The sequence below is a fragment of the Bos indicus genome, chromosome 4 (assembly GCF_029378745.1).
Source record: "Bos indicus isolate NIAB-ARS_2022 breed Sahiwal x Tharparkar chromosome 4, NIAB-ARS_B.indTharparkar_mat_pri_1.0, whole genome shotgun sequence".
Taxonomy (NCBI): Eukaryota; Metazoa; Chordata; class Mammalia; order Artiodactyla; family Bovidae; genus Bos; species Bos indicus.
The window spans coordinates 11,383,298-11,404,344 of NC_091763.1; positions in this window are offsets into that span (position 1 = coordinate 11,383,298).

The window sequence follows — 21,047 nt, forward strand, 5'->3', positions numbered from 1 at the left end:
CTGTACTGTTGTTTTTTTTTTTTTTTTTTTTGCCATACTTTGTCTACTTTTCTTCTATTAGACTTTTTTAAGATTTCCCCCCCACCCCCCTGTGGACCATTTTTAAAGTCTTTATTGAATTAGTGACAGTATTGCTTCTTCTTCTTTTTTAATGTTTTGGTTGGTGAGGTATGTGGGATCTTCACTCCCTGACCATTGGAAGCTGAAGTCCTTAACCACTGGATCACCAGGGAAGTCCTTTCTATTAGACATTTAACTGTAGGCTTCCTGATGGTTTCGCCCCAGTCCCTCTGTTTTCTCTTTGCCTGCTTTTATTTATTGATTTTTGCCACTTCGGTGACTTCAGTTCCATCTCGATAGTGATTTTTTTTTGACTTTACATATCTCGGTCGAATTTATCTTCTGAGCTCCAGAACAAAATACCAAACATTCTATACTAAATCTCCAACCATATGTTTCATGGGTCCTTCAAAGCTACCATGCCTCCAAAAGCAGTTATGATTCCCTCTGCCTCCCACACTCCCTGGACCCCCCCAGATGGCACCCAGAGCCAATGAACCAGGAAGCAATGAACCATTCTTGATTATTTTCTCTATATCAGCTCCCATAATCACACATTATATATCATGAATTCTACCTCCTCATATGTTGGTTGCAAACACTTCCACTTCACTACTTTTCTTCCACTTAAGTCTCAGCCACTGTCATCCCCTGCCTGGACGGATGCACTCTCTTCCCAGAACAGTCCTGTTTTCACTCCCATCAGCTTGGGTCCATTCTGGAGCAGCACACAGGACCTTGAGCAGGACTCTGTACGAATGGTGAACAGTGACTGTGACTGACGCCTCCCTCCATTGTCTGCAACATGGTTCTCATCTGAAGTCATCTTCTAAAAATCAAAAGCAACCGTGATACTGCTCCAGTTAAAGTTTTTAGTGACTTAAGACTTAAAATACTTTACTTGGCCTGAATTCCTTCACGATCTGGCCCTACCTCCCTCCCCATGATGCTTCTTCCATAGTTTTTCATCCCTTGAATTCTCTAAATTCCCTTTATCCCCAATCAGAGCCTTGGGATATTTTATTTATTCTTCCTGGGAAGACCTTTCTCTAACTAGTCACCTGGACAAATTCTACTCAACTTTCATGTCTTTGTTTAAAGGTGTTTTCTCTGTACAAGCCTTCCATGACAACTTGTATTAGTTAAGGTTTACTCATTAGGAATTCTCATAGACACTGTATTTCTTCTTCTAACCTCTGTATAATTGTAAGCTCCAAAGGGGCAGAGGCTGTGTCATTCATCTGTACATCCTCAGTGGAAAAACAATAGTCACTAAATATTTATGCAAATTAATGAAGTTTTTGCACTCTCCATGAAAATAGCAACGAAACTGTTTAAATAAAGAATTTGCTTTCTGTCATGAATTTCTATTACTGGCTTTTTACATAGTCAAATGTAATCATTGAATTGCAGACTGTATTTTTATTCTCTGCCTTCTTTGCAAGTAGACTTATCTACAGTTGATTCTAAGTGATGTTTCAGATAGATTCATATTAGTTTCAGAAATGTGCTTGGAGTAACTTGTTTCATCTCTTAGGTCTTGGTTAAGGGACACTGTGGTATAAAAGAATATATATTACAGATATCACCACAAAAGATTTGCAGTTAATCCAGTAGACACTTTTGAAATTGTATCTTCATTTTTAGAAAATTGTGTGGCAAAAATGAGTAAATAACTTCATCTAAACTGTACACACGTAAAGTTTGATATCCTCATAGTTAGAATTACTGAGTCTTTACCAACCGTGAAAGCAAGAAAGACAGTGAGTAATAAGCAAGCAAGAAGTATATCAGAGAATCTTACTGAACACAGCCTTGGGATTCTGTTTTGCTAGAAGAACAGGAGTTTCAGAAGCAATGAAATATTTTTGATTTAAGTCACTGTTCTCTCAGATTTATCTCATTTATCTCAAAAGTGAAAATTCCAGTTTATAACTTGTCCCTAGAAGTTGCTTGAAGTTAAAAACAAAACAGGATAATGTGATGAATTATAAATTAGGAAAACTGGATTCTTATCCCAGCTCTAATAATTATAGTGATAATAATATAGGAGCATAGCTTAATGGCTTGAGCCTTCATTTTCTAACACATGAAATGAACATGCAAATGTTAACACCACTTAATACACAAGGTAGTTATTTTGGCTAAATGAAGAGCAAAAACTACTTAGCCTGGCAAATGATGCTCTTTTCAACCCAATTGAAACTGGCTTCTTGCATCTTGCTTGTTAGCCTTCTTACCCACCTTCTGACTTCTACCCGACTTTCCCCAGCACACACACACACACACACACACACACACACACACACATCAGTTCTGCACTTACAGCACCAAATTAGTCACTACTTCCTGCTTTTTGAAAACACTAAACCTTTTAATACTTATGAATAAAGTGCAAATAATTTTGAAATATGTGCATGTGATTTTCCTTGTTTACATTTCATTGTGTGCTATTTTATTACTATGTTTTCAAGAGGAATTATTTATCTTAGAGGAGAACAGAATTTTTATATCAAGATGATGAAAAGAAGAGATTTGTTTGTGAGCCTTTGACACTCAAAATCAAATCTGGGGAGTCAATGGTAAAACAGTGGTTCTGAAAGGCAGGCTTTGGAATTAAAACACTCTTTAGAAAATATCTTAGCTAATATTCACATCAGGAGCCAGTTCTGGAAATCTTAGACATAAAGGGAAATTCCTCTCCTAGATGGAAGGAATAGTCTATGTCTTCTGGCCCAGGGTCTGGGAAGAAAAAACAAGGGTTCTAAGATATGCAGGGTGTCCTTTCTTTGCTTCTTGGAGGCAAAATCCCAAGAAGAAAGAGTGATTTCTTGAAGTTGAAGAAAAAGTCAAAAGCATTAGAAGACTGCCACGCAGGATAAAGGCATGCTAGCGTCAAAGCCTTAGTAGCTGGAGCAAAGATGCAGTTGCATAATGACCTGAAGCAGTCCTCCTGGCTCCAGGGGCGATGCACACAATAGAGAAAGGACGGAAAAGTTCCTGCACATCTCAAAGGGGAATGAAGAATTAATAACAGCAAGCACACATTTCCTGTAAACTTGCCAGGCATCCTTCTTAGCATTTTATATCTATTAACTCACTTAATCTATGCAACCACACACTGAAGAAGAACCCCATTTGACAAAGAAGAAAATGTAGATGTGTGACATTTAAGTAATTTCCCCACTGAGATATAGTTATTGAATATTAGAACTTCTTTGCAGAAGGGTTGAATGGCACCATGCTAGCTGAGGGCTTTAGGGTAAGCTGCTTGGTTCAGTGACAAAGAAGAGTGACAGCCAAAATTCAAGGGGTATCCATACTGCCAGTGAGAAAGAAATTAGCAAGAAGGACCACCGGGTCTGATAAGGCTAAGAGATCATGCCTCAGAGGAGGCCAGGCTGTGGTCCTACCTGGCCAAAACCACACTTGGTAGCATCAGTGAATGAGAATCTGCCCTGAGGCAGAAATTAGCAGAGAGACCACCTAAGTAATTCTCCCCCACTGCCATTCAGTCCGTATGTTTCCCCGACACTCAGTCATTGACTTGAGAAGGCAGTAGAGAAGGGAAAATGGCTCTGACCTGGAACTGAGCTTGAAACTATTTATTTATCCATCAGAGGCTACTTTGAATTAAAAAAAAAAAAAACTCTTTAGATTAGAGGACACTGGTTCTATTGATTGCCAGTATTTTTTGGCAGCTCCTCCACTTTCCAGTGAGAATGGAACATTGGCTTGTTATGAAAAATAAAGAAGCTAGGCATAGCTTTATTATAATGTGGGTAAAATTTGACTCTTTTCTTTTGTGCATCCGTATTTGCTGTTGTATCTGCTGTAACACACTTTCTCTTCCCTTATCTGGCAAAGTCTAACTCACCTTTAAGTCCTAATCCAAGTGTCACATCCTTTATGAGAAATATTGCCAGAAGTCCAGACGGAGTTAATGACATCATGTGCTTCTAAAGCACAAAGTCCATGTACCTCTATTATATTGTATGGCATCCATCTATTAGTCTGTCTGTCTCTTTCCCTAGACTCTGAACACTTGCATATTGTGAGCCTCAATAATTGGGTATGAAATGAATCAACAACCAGATAGGAAGGTTTATGTGAATGTTGTGGGATCCAAGGATCCATCTCCTTTGTCGTTCAGTTGCTCAGTTGTGTCTTACTATTTGTGATCCCATGGACTACAGCATACCAGGTTTCCCTGTCCTTCCTGTCTCCTAGAGTTTGCTCAAACTCATGTCCATTGAGTCAGTGATTCCATCCAACCAGCTCATCCTCTGTCACCCCTTCTCCTCCTGGCCTCAGTCTTTCCCAGCATCAGGGTCTTTTCCAGTGAGTCGACTCTTCCATCAGGTGGCCAAAGTATTGGAGCTTCAGCTTCAGCATCAATCTTTCCAGTGAATATTCAGAGTTGATTTCCTTTAGGATTAACTCTTAGACCCCAAAGTTACACAGTTGAGGACACAGAAAAAATTTGCTAAATAATAGCTGGATTTTTACTTGAGTCTTGATGTTTTTGCATTAGACAGTCTGAGGACTCAAATGTTAAGAGTCCCCAAAATCATTTAAAAAGCTTGATGAATGACATATCTATTTTCCTCTCATAGAGTACCAGTGCCATAAGGAGAGAAAATTTTGTCTGTTTTTTTCATTCATGTATCCCTAGTGCCTTGAACCATGCCAATTATTTGTGACGTGGGTGCAATAATTGTTGACTTGAAAAAAATGAATGGCCAGTTATTGGAAACTCTACCTGCAGACATAGAAATCATAGTGGGTATATCCGGTTCATGCTCCACTGAAGCTTCCCTTTCAGCTATGTACCAGTTGCTTAATAGAAACAGGAAGTTACTTTTTACTGCCATTTCCTTGAAAATCACTAGTAATACAATTTCTTCGAAAATTGCCTGTAATGATACAATAGCCTGAGCGAATTCTGTCTCTTCCCAGACGTAATTTCCTGAGCAACAGTGCTTCTAGGGAGTTATCTTTCCATATAACTTTTATTGAAATCTGTTCAGCCTGACTCTCTCCTCGCTCTATCAAATTATAACTTTCCAATCTGTGGTACCTCTATTCAAACAGCCGTTTTGCTTATAATGAAGGTCAATGGCTGGCTGTTGACTCAAGGCTGAGGTGGTGCTGTGTCACATTCTCCCAGAAAGTTGCACAGGACAGAAGATCTATACCCATTATCTAGCCTGGATTCTTATAGAATTTGAGGATGATTTTTTTTTTCCAAATTCTACTTTCAAATGAAATGGAATGCTTTTTACTGATTCATTGATGTTACAAACTGAAAAACTGAGTATAAAACTGAAAAACATCGAGAAAAGGTATTACAAGAAGAAAATGACATTTATAACTGCATCTGCTTGGACATTTTAAAATTTATAATTGACCTATAGTTCAGGTTTCAAGAACAATATGCCTTCACCTGTACATGATCACTTATTATGAAAAGTATCTTTGATTTCTCTGACTTTCCCCACTTCACACGAGTTTGGCTTAGATTCCCACACTGATGTCATCTAGGTTTACAGACATTAAGACACATTGAGCCATAATCCCCCTAGTTCTAAGTGCTTTTGAATCTAACAGAAGTTGGTACTAGAAAAACGTAAGATCAGGGTGGCGAAAGCAAAATTGGGCTTTTTTGGGTCAGGCACAAACATAAAACACAAAATATAATAGAGAAACAATACTGTAACAAATTCAATAAAGACTTTAGAAAATGGTCCACATCAAAAAATCTTTTAAAAAAAAAAAGCAAAAAACAAAAAAATCACCAGATGGGTCAGTCAGGAAGAAAACTGTATTTCTAAAACACCTATTTTATCCTGTGCAATTAAACCTTCACAAAACCCCCTAATTAACATAAAGTGTGAGTCTTCCCGTCTTATAATGAGGAAAGTGAAGTTTAGGGAGTTTGCTCTGATAGGTACAGTTAGTAAGTAACCCAACGAAGATTAAAACCTAAATCTATCCAATTGCAAAGCCCATACTACACTGCAGAGATTTAAAACTGTGGGCTTAAGGGCACGCATGTATGCAAAGAACAGCCTTGGCAGTGCAATCCTTGAGAACCGTGAAATGTTAAAGAATCTAGATCTCTTCACTCACTCCTTCACCACTTCACCCTTAGTCTTTCATCCATTCCTAAAGGATAGTCTTGTGTTTTCTTCCTCTTACCACCAAAGTTCACTTGGGTAATTTTTAAAATTAATTCTTATTGGACTATAGTTGTACAATGTTGCGTTAGTTTCTACTATACAGCAAAATGAATCACTCACACATAAACAAATATCCCCTGTCATTTGGACTCCTTCCCATTCAGGTCACCACAGAGCACTGAGTGGGGTTCCCGCTGCTGTATGATGTGTGCTCATTAGCTACCTGTTTATCCATAGTATCAATAGTGCCTATGTGTCAATCTCCACTTTCCAATTCCTCCCACCCCTCAAGTAATTATTTTGATATGAGGTAAACAGCTATTAAATATTCTTTTGTTTGCTTATTTTGTTTTTCTAAGTGCTGTTTTCATTTATTATGTATTTGATTATATTTTTGTTATTTATTTGCATTATGATATTGCGATAGAGGAGGTGATTTGTTTACAGTGCTGTGCTTAATCACATATTGAACAGTATACCTATCCATCAATTCTTTAGTATCAAGTAATTAAATAATTGTTTTGTATGCTTTTTCTGGAGAAGAAAATGCAGAGATACTGGTAATGTTATACAGATGTGCTTGTGCATTTTAGAAATATTTGGGGGAATTAGATCAGCTTTGTCAAGGAGCTGGGAGTGCATCATAATTTTTTCTACTTAGAAGAAAAGATAGAAGTGCAAATGTGTTACCAAGTGCTGCTGCTGCTGCTGCTGCTGCGTCGCTTCAGTTGTGTCAACTCTGTGCGACCCCACAGACAGCAGCCCACCAGGCTCCCCAGTCCCTGGGATTCTCCAGGCAAGAACACTGGAGTGGGTTGCCATTTCCTTCTCCAATGCATGAAAGTGAAAAGTGAAAGTGAAGTCGCTCAGTTGTGTCCGACTCTTTGGGACCCCATGGACTGCACTAGGACCTTATCAGCATCCTGTGCATCCTAGCATGCACTAGCACCTCTTATTAGCATACGAGGTAAGAAAAATGTTTACATTTGTGTTTTTTGTCATTTCTTGTTTATGTTCCAAGAGTGATTATAAGTAAATTCCTTAAAATGGAAACGGTCTATGCCTCCCTAAGTGAGGGGAGTGGTGGGAGAAGGACTTAAGGTGAAAAGGTAGTGTCACATTGGGTTGTTCTGAGGAACTAATGATGTGATTTCTGGTGAGAGTACTAGGTAAATACAAGTTACAATAAAATGTTAGTCCTTGTTTGAAATACTTTGTTGGAAGAATCTCAGTGTACTTGACACAATATTTTTCTACTTAATTTTGACAGTTTCCAATTAGTAGTAGAAAATTTAAGATGAACGAAAAGTAAATTGACTTAAAGTTAGAATTGTTGTGATTAAACCATTGTCAACGAGTTTTGAGAGTCCCTGTGTGATACATACTGAGTGTTCACCAAGTTAAGCTGGCAAAGTACATACAGCACCTGGGCCAAATCTACTCTACCACCTGTTTTTGTAAATAAAGTTTTATTGGAACACAGCCACACTCATTCATTCATGCATTATCTACTGCTTCTTTTTTTACTCCAGCAGATGAGTTGGTAGTTGCAACCTCTGGTCCTTTGTAGAAAATGTTTACCTAGACCTCAGTTAGAAAATGAAGATGTTGTAATACACTGAATATTTCATCATACTCAGAACTCATCCTGAAACAGAGTAAATTATAAAATCATTATCAAACATACAAACTCAGTATGTTTCAGGTACAAGTTGAATAGCATATAAAAATTTTAACGTGAAACACCTTTGCCATGCACTAAGTTCAAGAGAACCTAAATTATAAGGCTCTGTTATAATACTGATTTCTCAATAATGATGTTTTATGGCTTAGAAGCTGATGATATAGTGATGAAAATCTTAGAACAGGGCTGTTTTTTTTTTTCTTTGCATATGCACAATGTCTATAATTAATCTAAGTTATTGATTATATGCAAACATAAAACTGAAGGATGTAAAAATTTCAGTGATTGAATAGACTTCTATTTCTTTTTGGCTGTCTAAAACACTTTTGGGAAGTACCTCTCTTCTACTCCCTCTGATACTCGGGACAGCTAATTATACAGCGTCAACTCACCAGTGATGAGTGAATATATCCAAACAAGGGCCCATCAAAGTTCTCAGGAATTAATGTGGATGTTAGTGTAGACCCAATTGCCTCTTTTCTGTGAGATCACCAGTTGTAAGGACTGGGGCTTCCTATGTGTATTTTTGACTGAGATTGAAGCTAACCAAATAGCCGCAAGAGTAGAGAGATGAAAGAACATCTTAATACTTTCATGTAAATCTCTGAATTCAACCATGTTCAAAGTAATCTTGACTTTTTATTATACTTACATCACTCACGAAAGTCCCTTATTTTAATTAATCTAGTTTGACTTAGGTTTCTGTCTTTTGCAATTAAAGACATCTAATTAATTTAGATACAATTATTAGAGGCTTCCCTGATGGCTCATCGGGTAAAGAATATATCTGTAATGCAGGAGACACAGGAGACAGGTTCTGTCTCTGGTTTGGGAAGATCCTTGGGAGGAGGAAATGGCAATTCACTCCAGTATTCTTGCCTGAAAGTGAACATACATTAGAATTTAAGGCAAATTTTCTCATTGTGCTTTCTGTGTTATTACTTATATTTATTGCTTGGCAAAATTTATTGAGACCAAGGCTTTTTATCTTTCCTTGCCAATGATAGGCAAAATCCTCACATCAGAGCAAAAGAGAATAGCCTGATGACATGATGTGCTATGAAAAGTTTTAACACTGTGTCTTGTATGTTGTAACAGACCCCAAAATATGAATTAGACAGACACAAACTATAAATTTAGACAGATAATTTAGAATGTACTCATGAAGATGGCTTTTAACGACTTGGCTCAGAACTGGAAACATGACCAGAGATTCAAATTACATTAATAACAAGCATATAACTCGGGTTTCCTGGTACCTACAATGTAGCATGATCTTTTCATAGACCAAATGCAGAGTGCGAGACCTGGATTTGAAGTTGTGTTAATTCTATCATATGGATGATTATTCTAAATACCAGCTTCAGTAAATATAATGTTATGAATAAGTATATAAAGGTATTCTTAATTTTAAGCCTTGTTAAACTTTCCAAAGAAGTACCTTCAAATATCCCATGAGATAAAGGAGCTTATAATTTAGTTTTGGAAAGGTGTTTCTATGCAATAACCAAGTGAAGAAGGCCAGGTGGGAAGTTGTCCATCCATATAATGTTATTTTAACCACATTTAAGAAAATTCCTGTTCTGTACAGTATGCTCATAAACCCAGACAAACTTACCCTTAATAACTTTATTTCTACAGAGCTGAGTCTTTATCTTCCAAATAACTTTGGAGATGGCATGTGTTGACTCACTTGCTCATTGAGATGTAAGAGATTGATGAGCAGTTCTTCCCTTAATAAAATTTCAAAGGCTCAAGAGTAAAACAGGAATGACGCTGAAAACAATTAGCTTAAATCACATTTTTATTCAAGGAAGGTCCAATAACTAACAACACAAGGCCAAAGGCCAATCAGATTGAAACCAGGACTCTAAGAGCCATTTGTTTTAAAAAAGAGACCCCCCCCAAAATCTAATATGCAGTGGTAATTAAGGAAAATTTGATTTAAAAAAAAAGTAAATAAACTGCAACATTGCCAATTAAAAGGGCAAGTAAAAGCCAGACAGTGATTATAATTTCTTCACCCCAAATCTAATCTATTGCCAAAAAGACTGGCCAGATTTCTCTGAAAATTAATTAGAAGTCATAGAAAAATAACCCAAAGGTCTCAGGCTCATTGGAGGAAGTACAGAACAGGTACAGAACACGGTTTTTGTTGAAGACTGAGTCTCCCCAGTGAGGCAGCATCAGAGACTTCGTGGGTCCCACAGGGCACCCTGGCCCCTCAAGCTTAAGCCTATAGCCCCACTATGTCCTCTGACCTCACACTTCCAGACCCACTAAGTCAAGGTCTGGGCCTTTTGACTTCTTTTGAAATTCTATAGGAAGAAAATCTGTGACACAAACTATTACTACTTGTGTTATTTGGAGTATGTGGGGAAATCAAGACTTGCCCAAAATCACATGGTGAAAACTAATAACAGAAACAACTACCATTATAAATCTCCCCTGGGTTCCTAAAAGAAAGAAAGGAAGTTGCTCAGTCGTGTCCAACTCTTTGCGACCCCATGGACTGTAGCCTACCAGGCTCTTCCATCCATGGGATTTTCCAGGCAAGAATACTGGAGTGGGTTGCCATTTCCTTCTCCAGGGGATCTCCCCAACCCAGGGATTGAACCTGGGTCTCCTGCATTGTAGGCAGACGATTTACCATCTGAGCCACCAGGGAAGTCCACCAAAAGAAAGTGCTCTTTAAATAGACCATACTAAAACCTGCTTGTGTTTTGGTCTCAGAAGAACTTCACATCAGTTCCCTTTTTTGCTTCTTCTTGTTGTCATCATATGGAGAGAGCTGTGTGTGTGCCATGTTAACAATTTAATGGCATATTCAGGGCTTCCCTGATAGCTCAGTTGGTAAAAAAAAATCCGTCTGCAATGCAGGAGACCCTGGTTCGATTCCTGGGTCAGGAAGATCCACTGGAGAAGGGATAGGCGATCCACTCCAGTATTCTTGGGCTTCCCTTATGGCTCAGCTGGTAAAGAATCTGCCCTCAATGCGGGAGACCTGGGTTCGATTCTGGGTTGGGAAGATCCCCTGGAGAAGGGAAAGGCTACCCGTTCCAGTATTCTGTCCTGGAGAATTCCATGGACTATGTAGTCCATGAGGTCACAAAGAGTCAGACACAACTGAGCGACTCTCACTCAATCACTCACTCACTCTAATGATTTCACAAGAGAAAGAAAAATTCCCAAACATGAATGGATAGAGATTTTAGCTTCTTTCTTGTGAAATGACTGGTGTGTGAGTGAGTGAGTGAAAGTCACTCAGTTGCGTCCAACTCTGCGACCCCATGGCCTATACAGTCCATGGAATTCTCCCGGCCAGAATACTGGAGTGGGTAGCCTGTCCCTTCTCCAGCAGATTTTCCCAACCCAGGGTTCGAACCCAGGTTTCCTGCATTACAGGCGGATTCTTTACCAGCTGAGCCACAAGGGAAGCCCAAGAATACTGGAGTGGGTAGCCTATCCCTTCTCCACTGTATTTTCCTGACCCAGGAATCGAACCAGGGTCTCCTGCATTGCAGGTGGATTCTTTACCAACTGAGCTATCAGGGAAGGGACTGGTGTGTAGTAGATGCTAAAACATAAACATAATGTATTCATATATTCTCATGACTTGACATACAGATGTATTTCCATAGAAATAGAATGTTGATAGCAGTATTAAAGCTTCAAATAAGCATAGTTAGGGAATAAGGAATAATTTCTATTCAGTGTTGCGAAAATCATTCAGAGTGGAGACCTGAGGAGTAAAACAAATAAAATAAGCATCAGGGCGGAGGAGCTGAGATGGCGGAGGAATAGGACGGGGGAGACCACTTTCTCCCCCACAAATTCATCAAAAGAACATTAAAACGCCAAGTAAATTCCACAAAACAACTTCTGAATGCTGGCAGAGGACATCAGGCACCCAGAAAAGCAACGCATTGTCTTCGAAAGGAGGTAGGAAAAAATATAAAAGACAAAAAAAGAGACAAAAGAGGGAGGGACAGAGCTCCGTCCTGGAAGGGAGTCTTAAAAAGAGAGAAGTTTCCAAACACCAGGAAACACTCTCACTGCTGAGTCTGTGCTGAGCCTTGGAAGCACAGAGGGCAACATAACAGGGAGGAAAAATAAATAAACAATTAAAACCCACAGATTACGAGCCCAACGGTAACTCCCCCAGTGGAGAAGCAGTGCAGACGCCTGCACCCACCAACTAGCAAGCGGGGGCTGAGCAGGGAGGTGCAGGCTGCATCGCTTAGAGTTAAGGATCTGGCCTGAATGCCCCAAGTGCTATCTGAGTGAACTAATTTGGGCTAGCAAACCAGACTGTGGGATAACTACCACGCGAAAAGGCAGCACTAACCTAAGACACCGCCAGGCCCACGCACGGAACAAAGGACTGTACAGAGAAAGCCGGCTGCAGACCATCCCCCTCCAGTGACAGGAAGCCAGAGCCGGAAGGGGGCAATCGCAGCCCCAGAGAGACATTATCAACAAAACTGTAAGCAGGCTTCTTTGCTAACTAAGACTTCTTGGGGTTCTGGACAGTCAACATCCGCCTGAGAAGGTGCTCTGGTTGTACACCCAGAAAAACGAGCGGCGGGGAGGCGGTAAGTCGCAGCAACCGCTCTCACCAAACACCTCATCACCTGAGCTGCTCGGACCTGGGAAGGGCACAAAACGCAGGCGCAAACGAGTCTGCACCTCTGAGGACTACCCGAGTGCCTGAACCTGAGTGACTTAGACCTGGGAGGTGCATGCAGTCCAGGGCTGGCCTCGGATGGTTCCCGGCAGAGCAACCTAGAGCCTGAGCAGTGTGGGCAGGGAGTGGGGGCAGGCCCAGTGTGGCTGAGGCACTGCGAGCACACGCCAGTGTTATTTGCTTGCAGCATCCCTCCCTCCCCACAGTGCAACTGAACAAGTCAGCCTAAAAAAAAAAAAAAAAGAAGTGTCCACCACTGCCACCTTTGCATTAGGGCAGAAATCAAACACTGAAGAGACCAGCAGACAGAAGAAGCTATAACAGAGGGAACCGCCTTGGAAGCGACAGGCAATAGATTAAAACCCTGTGGTTAGTACCGACTACATAGGAAGGGGCCTATATAGATCTTGAGAAATATAAGCTGGACCAAGGAACTAGCCAAAAATGAACTGACCCCACAATAACCACAACACCACCAGAGAAAGTCCAAAATATATTTTTACTATTTTTACGATCATTCATTCTTTCTTTTTTTTTCTTTTAATTTTTTAAAAAATTTTAAGTCCTCTATTACTCCTTTAATTTTCACTTTTATAACCTACTATTACTTTTGCAAAAAAAAAAAAAGACCCTATTTTTTTTAAAGCAAACTTCATATATATATTTTTTACAATTTTTGTGACCTGTTTTCTTTTTTTTTCTTTTTCTCTTTCTGTCTTTTTTTTTTTCTTATTTTCTTTAACATTGTATTTTTGAAATTCCAAACTCTACTCTAGATTTTTAACTTTTACTTTTTGGTATTTGTTATCAATTTTGTACCTATATTTTCTTTATAATTTTTGTGACTTAGTTTTTTTTTTTTTTTTCTCTATTTCTTTTCCTTCTTTTATTTAACATCGTATTTTTGAAATCCCAAACTCTACTCTAGATTTTTAAGTTTTGCTTTTAGGTATTTGTTACCAATTTTGTACCTTTAAGAACCCAATCTTCAGTACCCATTTTGTACTTGGGAGCGAGATTACTGGCTTGACTGCTCTCTCCCCTTTTGGACTCTCTTTTTTCTCCACCAGGTCACCTGTGTCTCCTCCCTAACCCCTCTCTACTCTACCCAACTCTGTGAATTTCTGTGTTCAGACGGTTGAGAACACTTAGGGAACTGATTACTGGCTGGATCTGTCTCTCTCCTTTTCATTCCCCCCTTTTATCCTCCTGACCATCTCTGTCTCCTTCCTCCCTCTTCTCTTCTCTGTATAACTCTGTGAACATCTCTGAGTGGTCCAGTTGTGGAGTGCACATAAGGAAGTGATTACTGGCTAGCCCGCTCTCTCCTCTATTGATTCCACCTCATCTCATTCGGGTCACCTCTAACTCCTTCCTCCCTCTTCTCTTCTCCATGTAACGCTGTGAACCTCTCTGGGTGACCCTCATGGTGGAGAAACTTTTCATCTTTAACCTAGATATTTCATCAATGGTGCTGTATAGAAGGAGAAGTTTTGAGACTACTGTAAAAATAAGACCGATAACTGGAAGCAGGAGGCTTAAGTCCAAACCCTGACTCCAGGGAACTCCTGACTCCAGGGAACTCCTAACTCCAGGGAACATTAATTGACAGGAGCTCATCAAACGCCTCCATACCTACACTGAAACCAAGCACCACACAAGGGTCAACAAGATCCAGGGCAAGACATACCAAGCAAATTCTCCAGCAACAAAGGAACACAGCCCTGAGCTCCAATATACAGGCTGCCCAAAGTTACTACAATACCATAGACATCTCATAACCCATTACTGGACACTTCATTGCACTCCAGAGAGAAGAAATACAGCTCCACCCACCAGAACACCGACACAAGCTTCCCTAACCAGGAAACCTTGATAAGCCACCTGTACAAACCCACACACAGCGAGGAAACTCCACAATGAAGAGAACTCCACAAACTGCCAGAATACAGGAAGGACACCCCAAACTCAGCAATATAAACAAGATGAAGAGACAGAGGAATATCCAACAGGTAAAGGAACAGGATAAATGCCCACCAAACCAAACAAAAGAGGAAGAGATAGGGAATCTACCTGATAAAGAATTCTGAATAATGATAGTGAAACTGATCCAAAATCTTGAAATCAAAATGGAATCACAGATAAATAGCCTGGAGACAAGGACTGAGAAGATGCAAGAAAGTTTTAACAAGGACCTAGAAGAAATAAAAAAAGAGCCAATATATAATGAATAATGCAATAAATGAGATAAAAAACACTCTGGAGGCAACAAATAGTAGAATAACAGAGGCAGAAGATAGGATTAGTGAATTAGAAGATAGAATGGTAGAAATAAATGAATCAGAGAGGAAAAAAGAAAAACGAATTAAAAGAAATGAGGACAATCTCAGAGACCTCCAGGACAATATTAAACGCTACAACATTTGAATCATAGGAGTCCCAGAAGAAGAAGACCAAAAGAAAGACCATGAGAAAATACTTGAGGAGATAATAGTTGAAAACTTTCCAAAAATGGGGAAGGAAATGGTCACTCAAGTCCAAGAAACCCAGAGAGTCCCAAACAGGATAAACCCAAGGTGAAACACCCCAAGACACATATTAATCAAATTAACAAAGATCAAACACAAAGAACAAATATTAAAAGCAGCAAGGGAAAAACAACAAATAACACACAAGGGGATTCCCATAAGGATAACAGCTGATCTTTCAATAGAAACTCTTCAAGCCAGGAGGGAATGGCAAGACATACTTAAAGTGATGAAAGAAAATAACCTACAGCCCAGATTATTGTACCCAGCAAGGATCTCATTCAAATATGAAGGAGAAATCAAAAGCTTTACAGACAAGCAAAAGCTGAGAGAATTCAGCACCACCAAACCAGCTCTCTAACAAATACTAAAGGATATTCTCTAGACAGGAAACACAAAAAGGGTGTATAAATTTGAACCCAAAACAATAAAGTAAATGGCAATGGGATCATACTTATCAATAATTACCTTAAACGTAAATGGGTTGAATGCCCCAACCAAAAGACAAAGACTGGCTGAATGGACATAAAAACAAGATGCCTACATATGTTGTCTACAAGAGACCCACCTCAAAACAGGGGACACATACAGACTGAAAGTGAAGGGCTGGAAAAAGATTTTCCATGAAATTAGAGACCAAAAGAAAGCAGGAGTAGCAATACTCATATCAGATAAAATAGACTTTAAAAGAAAGGCTGTGAAAAGAGACAAAGAAGGTCACTACATGATGATCAAAGGATCAATCCAAGAAGAAGATATAACAATTATAAATATATATGCACCCAACATAGGAGCACCACAATATGTAAGACAAATGCTAACAAGTATGAAAGGAGAAATTAAAAATAACACAATAATAGTGGGAGACTTTAATACCCCACTCACAACTATGGATAGATCAACTAAATAGAAAATTAACAAGGAAACACAAACTTTAAATGATACAATAGACCAGTTTGACCTAATTGATATCTATAGGACATTTCATCCCAAAACAATGAATTTCACCTTTTTCTCAAGCGCACACAGAACCTTCTCCAGGATAGATCACATCCTGGGCCATAAATCTAGCCTTGGTAAATTCAAAAAAATAGAAATCATTCCAAGCATCTTTTCTGACCATAATGCAGTAAGATTATATCTCAATTACAGGAGAAAAACTATTAAAAATTCCAACACATGGAGGCTGAACAACACGCTGCTGAATAACCAACGAATCACAGAAGAAATCAAAAAAGAAATCAAAATTTGCATAGAAACGAATGAAAATGAAAACACAACAACCCAAAACCTGTGGGACACTGTAAAAGCAGTCCTAAGGGGAAAGTTCATAGCAATACCTCAAGAAACAAGAAAAAAGTCAAATAAATAACCTAACTCTACACCTAAAGCAACTAGAAAAGGAAGAAATGAAGAACCCCAGGGTTAGTAGAAGGAAAGAAATCTTAAAAATTAGGGCAGAAATAAATGCAAAAGAAACAAAAGAGACCATAGCAAAAACCAACAAAGCCAAAAGCTGGTTCTTTGAAAGGATAAATAAAATTGACAAACCATTAGCCAGACTCATCAAGAAACAAAGGGAGATAAATCAAATCAATAAAATTAGAAATAAAAATGGAGAGATCACAACAGACAACATAGAAATAGAAAGGATCATAAGAGACTACTATCAGCAATTATATGCCAATAAAATGGACAATGTGGAAGAAATGGACAAATTCTTAGAAAGATACAACTTTCCAAAACTGGACCAGGAAGAAATAGAAAATCTTAACAGACCCATCACAAGCACAGAAATTGAAACTGTAATCAGAAATCTTCCAGCAAACAAAAGCCCAGGTCCAGACGGCTTCACAGCTGAATTCTACCAAAATTTAGAGAAGAGCTAACACCTGTCCTACTCAAACTCTTCCAGAAAATTGCAGAAGAAGGTAAACTTCCAAACTCATTCTATGAGGCCACCATCACCCTAATACCAAAACCTGACAAAGATGCCACAAAAAAAGAAAACTACAGGCCAATATCACTGATGAACATAGATGCAAAAATCCTTAACAAAATTCTAGCAATCAGAATCCAACAACACATGAAAAAGGTCATACACCATGACCAAGTGGGCTTTATCCTAGGGATGCAAGAATTCTTTAATATCCGCAAATCAACCAATGTAATACACCACATTAACAAATTGACGAAGAAGGCAATGGCACCCCACTCCAGTATTCTTGCCTGGAAAATCCCACGGGCGGAGGAGCCTGGTAGGCTGCAGTCCATGGGGTCGCTAAGAGTCGGACACGACTGAGCGACTTCACTTTCACTTTTCACTTTCAGGCATTGGAGAAGGAAATGGCAACCCACTCCAGTGTTCTTGCCTGGAGAATCCCAGGGACGGGGGAGCCTGGTGGGCTGCCGTCTATGGGGTCACACAGAGTCGGACACGACTGAAGCGACTTAGCAGCAGCAGCAGCAGCAACAAGTTGAAAAATAAAAACCATATATTTATCTCAATAGATGCAGAGAAAGCCTTTGACAAAATTCAACATCCATTTATGATAAAAACTCTCCATAAAGCAGGAATAGAAGGAACATACCTCAACATAATAAAAGCTATATATGACAAACCCACAGCAAACATTATCCTCAAGGGTGAAAAATTCAAAGCATTTCCTCTAAAGTCAGGAACAAGACAAGGGTGCCGACTTTCACCATTATTATTAAACATAGTTTTGGAAGTTTTGGCCACAGCAATCAGAGCAGAAAAAGAAATAAAAGGAATCCAAATTGGAAAAGAAGAAGTAAAACTCTCACTGTTTGCAGATGACATGATCCTCTACATAGAAAACCCTGAAGACTCCACCAGAAAATTACTAGAACTAATCAATGAATATAGTAAAGTTTCAGGATATAAAATCAACACACAGAAATCCCTTGCAATCCTATACACTAATAATGAGAAAATAGAAAGAGAAATTAAGGAAACAATTCCATTCACCATTGCAATGAAAAGAATAAAATACTTAGGAATATATCTACCTAAAGAAAATAAAGACCTATATATAGAAAACTATAAAACACTGGTGAAAGAAATCAAAGAGGACACTAATAGATGGAGAAATATACCATGTTCATGGATTGGAAGAATCAATATAGTGAAAATGACTGTACTACCCAAAGCAATTTACAGATTCAATGCAATCCCTATCAAGCTACCAAGGGTATTCTTCACAGAGCTAGAACAAATAATTTCACAATTTGTATGGAAACACAAAAAACCTCGAATAGCCAAAGCAATCTTGAAAAAGAAGAATGGAACTGGAGGAATCAACCTGCCTGACTTCAGACTCTACTACAAAGCCACAGTTATCAAGACAGTATGGTACTGGCACAAAGACAGAAATATAGATCAATGGAACAAAATAGAAAGCCCAGAGATAAATCCACGCACATATGGACACCTTATCTTTGACAAAGGAGGCAAGAATATGCAATGGATTAAAGACAATCTCTTTAACAACTGGTGCTGGGAAAACGGGTCAACCACTTGTAAAAGAATGAAACTAGAACACTTTCTAACACCATACACAAAAATAAACTCAAAATGGATTAAAGCTCTAAACATAAGACCAGAAACTATAAAACTCCTAGAGGAGAACATAGGCAAAACACTCTCCGACATACATCACAGCAGGATCCTCTATGACCCACCTCCCAGAATATTGGAAATAAAAGCAAAAATAAACAAATGGGACCTAACTAACCGTAAAAGCTTCTGCACAACAAAGGAAACTATAAGCAAGGTGAAAAGACAGCCTTCAGAATGGGAGAAAATAATAGCAAATGAAGCAACTGACAAACAACTAATCTCAAAAATATACAAGCAACTCCTACAGCTCAACTCCAGAAAAATAAATGACCCAATCAAAAAATGGGCCAAAGAACTAAATAGACATTTCTCCTAAGAAGACATACAGATGGCTAACAAACACATGAAAAGATGCTCAACATCACTCATTATCAGAGAAATGCAGATCAAAACCACAATGAGGTACCAGTCAGAAGAGCTGCGATCCAAAAGTCTACAAGCAATAAATGCTGGAGAGGGTGTGGAGAAAAGGGAACCCTCTTACACTGTTGGTGGGAATGCAAACTAGTACAGCCACTATGGAGAACAGTGTGGAGATTCCTTAAAAAACTGGAAATAGAACTGCCTTATGATCCAGCAATCCCACTGCTGGGCATACACACTGAGGAAACCAGAAGGGAAAGAGACACGTGTACCCCAATGTTCATCGCAGCACTGTTTATAATAGCCAGGACATGGAAGCAACCTAGATGTCAATCAGCAGATGAATGGATAAGAAAGCAGTGGTACATATACACAATGGAGTATTACTCAGCCATTAAAAAGAATACATTTGAATTAGTTCTAATGAGGTGGATGAAACTGGAGCCTATTATACAGAGTGAAGTAAGCCAGAAAGAAAAATACCAATACAGTATACTAACACATATATATGGAATTTGGAAAGATGGTAACAATAACCCTGTATACGAGATGGCAAAAGAGACACAGATGTATAGAATAGTCTTTTGGACTCTGTGGGAGAGGGAGAGGGTGGGATGATTTGGGAGAATGGCATTGAAACATGTAAAATATCATATATGAAATGAGTTGCCAGTCCACGTTTGATGCACGATACTGGATGCTTGGGGTTGGTGTACTGGGACGACCCAGAGGGATGGTATGGGGAAAGAGGAGGGAGGAGGGTTCAGGATGGGGAATACGTGTATACCTGTGGCGGATTCTTTGATATATGGCAAAACCAAAACAATATTGTAAATTTTAAAAATAAAATAAAATATTTCCTTTAAGTAAAAAATAAATAAATAAATAAAATAATTTTAATAAAAAAATAAATAAAGAACACATCCCAAAGTTAACCGATACTAAATTTAAATTAAAATTTCTATTTGTATTTTGTTTGTGTTCTACTAATCCACATCTCTATCATCTTTGATTTCCATAAAGAACATCCACAAGATACAGGATAATATTAATAAAAAAGACCAAAATAAATGAAAAAAAAATAAGCATCAGACAAGTGTGTTAGAAAATCCTTTTTATATAAATGTACATATCTATTTTGGGCTCCCCTGGTGGCTCAGTGGTAAAGAATCCGCCTGCAATGCAGGAGTTGCGGGTTCGATCTAGGGCACAGGCAACGTACTCCAGTATTCTTGCCTGGAGAACCCCATGGACAGAGGAGCCTGGCAGGCTGCAATCCATAGAGTCACAAAGAGTCGGACATGACTGACGGACTTAGCACGCACGTGTGCATGATCACTGAGAGAACTTCCACCTGCGGGTTTCTGTTTTCCTGGCTTCTCAGCTTCTCTTTCATCATTAAGAATTTTACAATCATTGTTTGAAATTTACTATAAGAATATCAGAGTCCTATGACTCCTTTTTTGGTTATTCATGCTAACTTGCCATCCTGACATATTTTTTAATGTTTCTTTTCTTTAATTCCTGCCAGATTTTATATTGTGTCTCTCTGATACTAATAAAGAATTCCTTGAGCAATTGCTGCTGCTGCTACTGCTGCTAAGTCACTTCAGTCGTGTCCGACTCTGTGTGACCCCATAGACAGCAGCCCACCAGGCTCCCCCGTCCCTGGGATTCTCCAGGCAAGAACACTGGAGTGGGTTGCCATTTCCTTCTCCAATGCCTGAAAGTGAAAAGTGAAAGTGAAGTCGCTCAGTCGTGTCCGACTCTTAGCGACCCCATGGACTGTAGCTTACCAGGCTCCTCCGCCCACGGGATTTTCCAGGCAAGAGTACTGGAGTGGGGTGCCATTGCCTTCTCCGTGAGCAATTGCAATTCCTTCCTTTTCCTAGACTGCAAA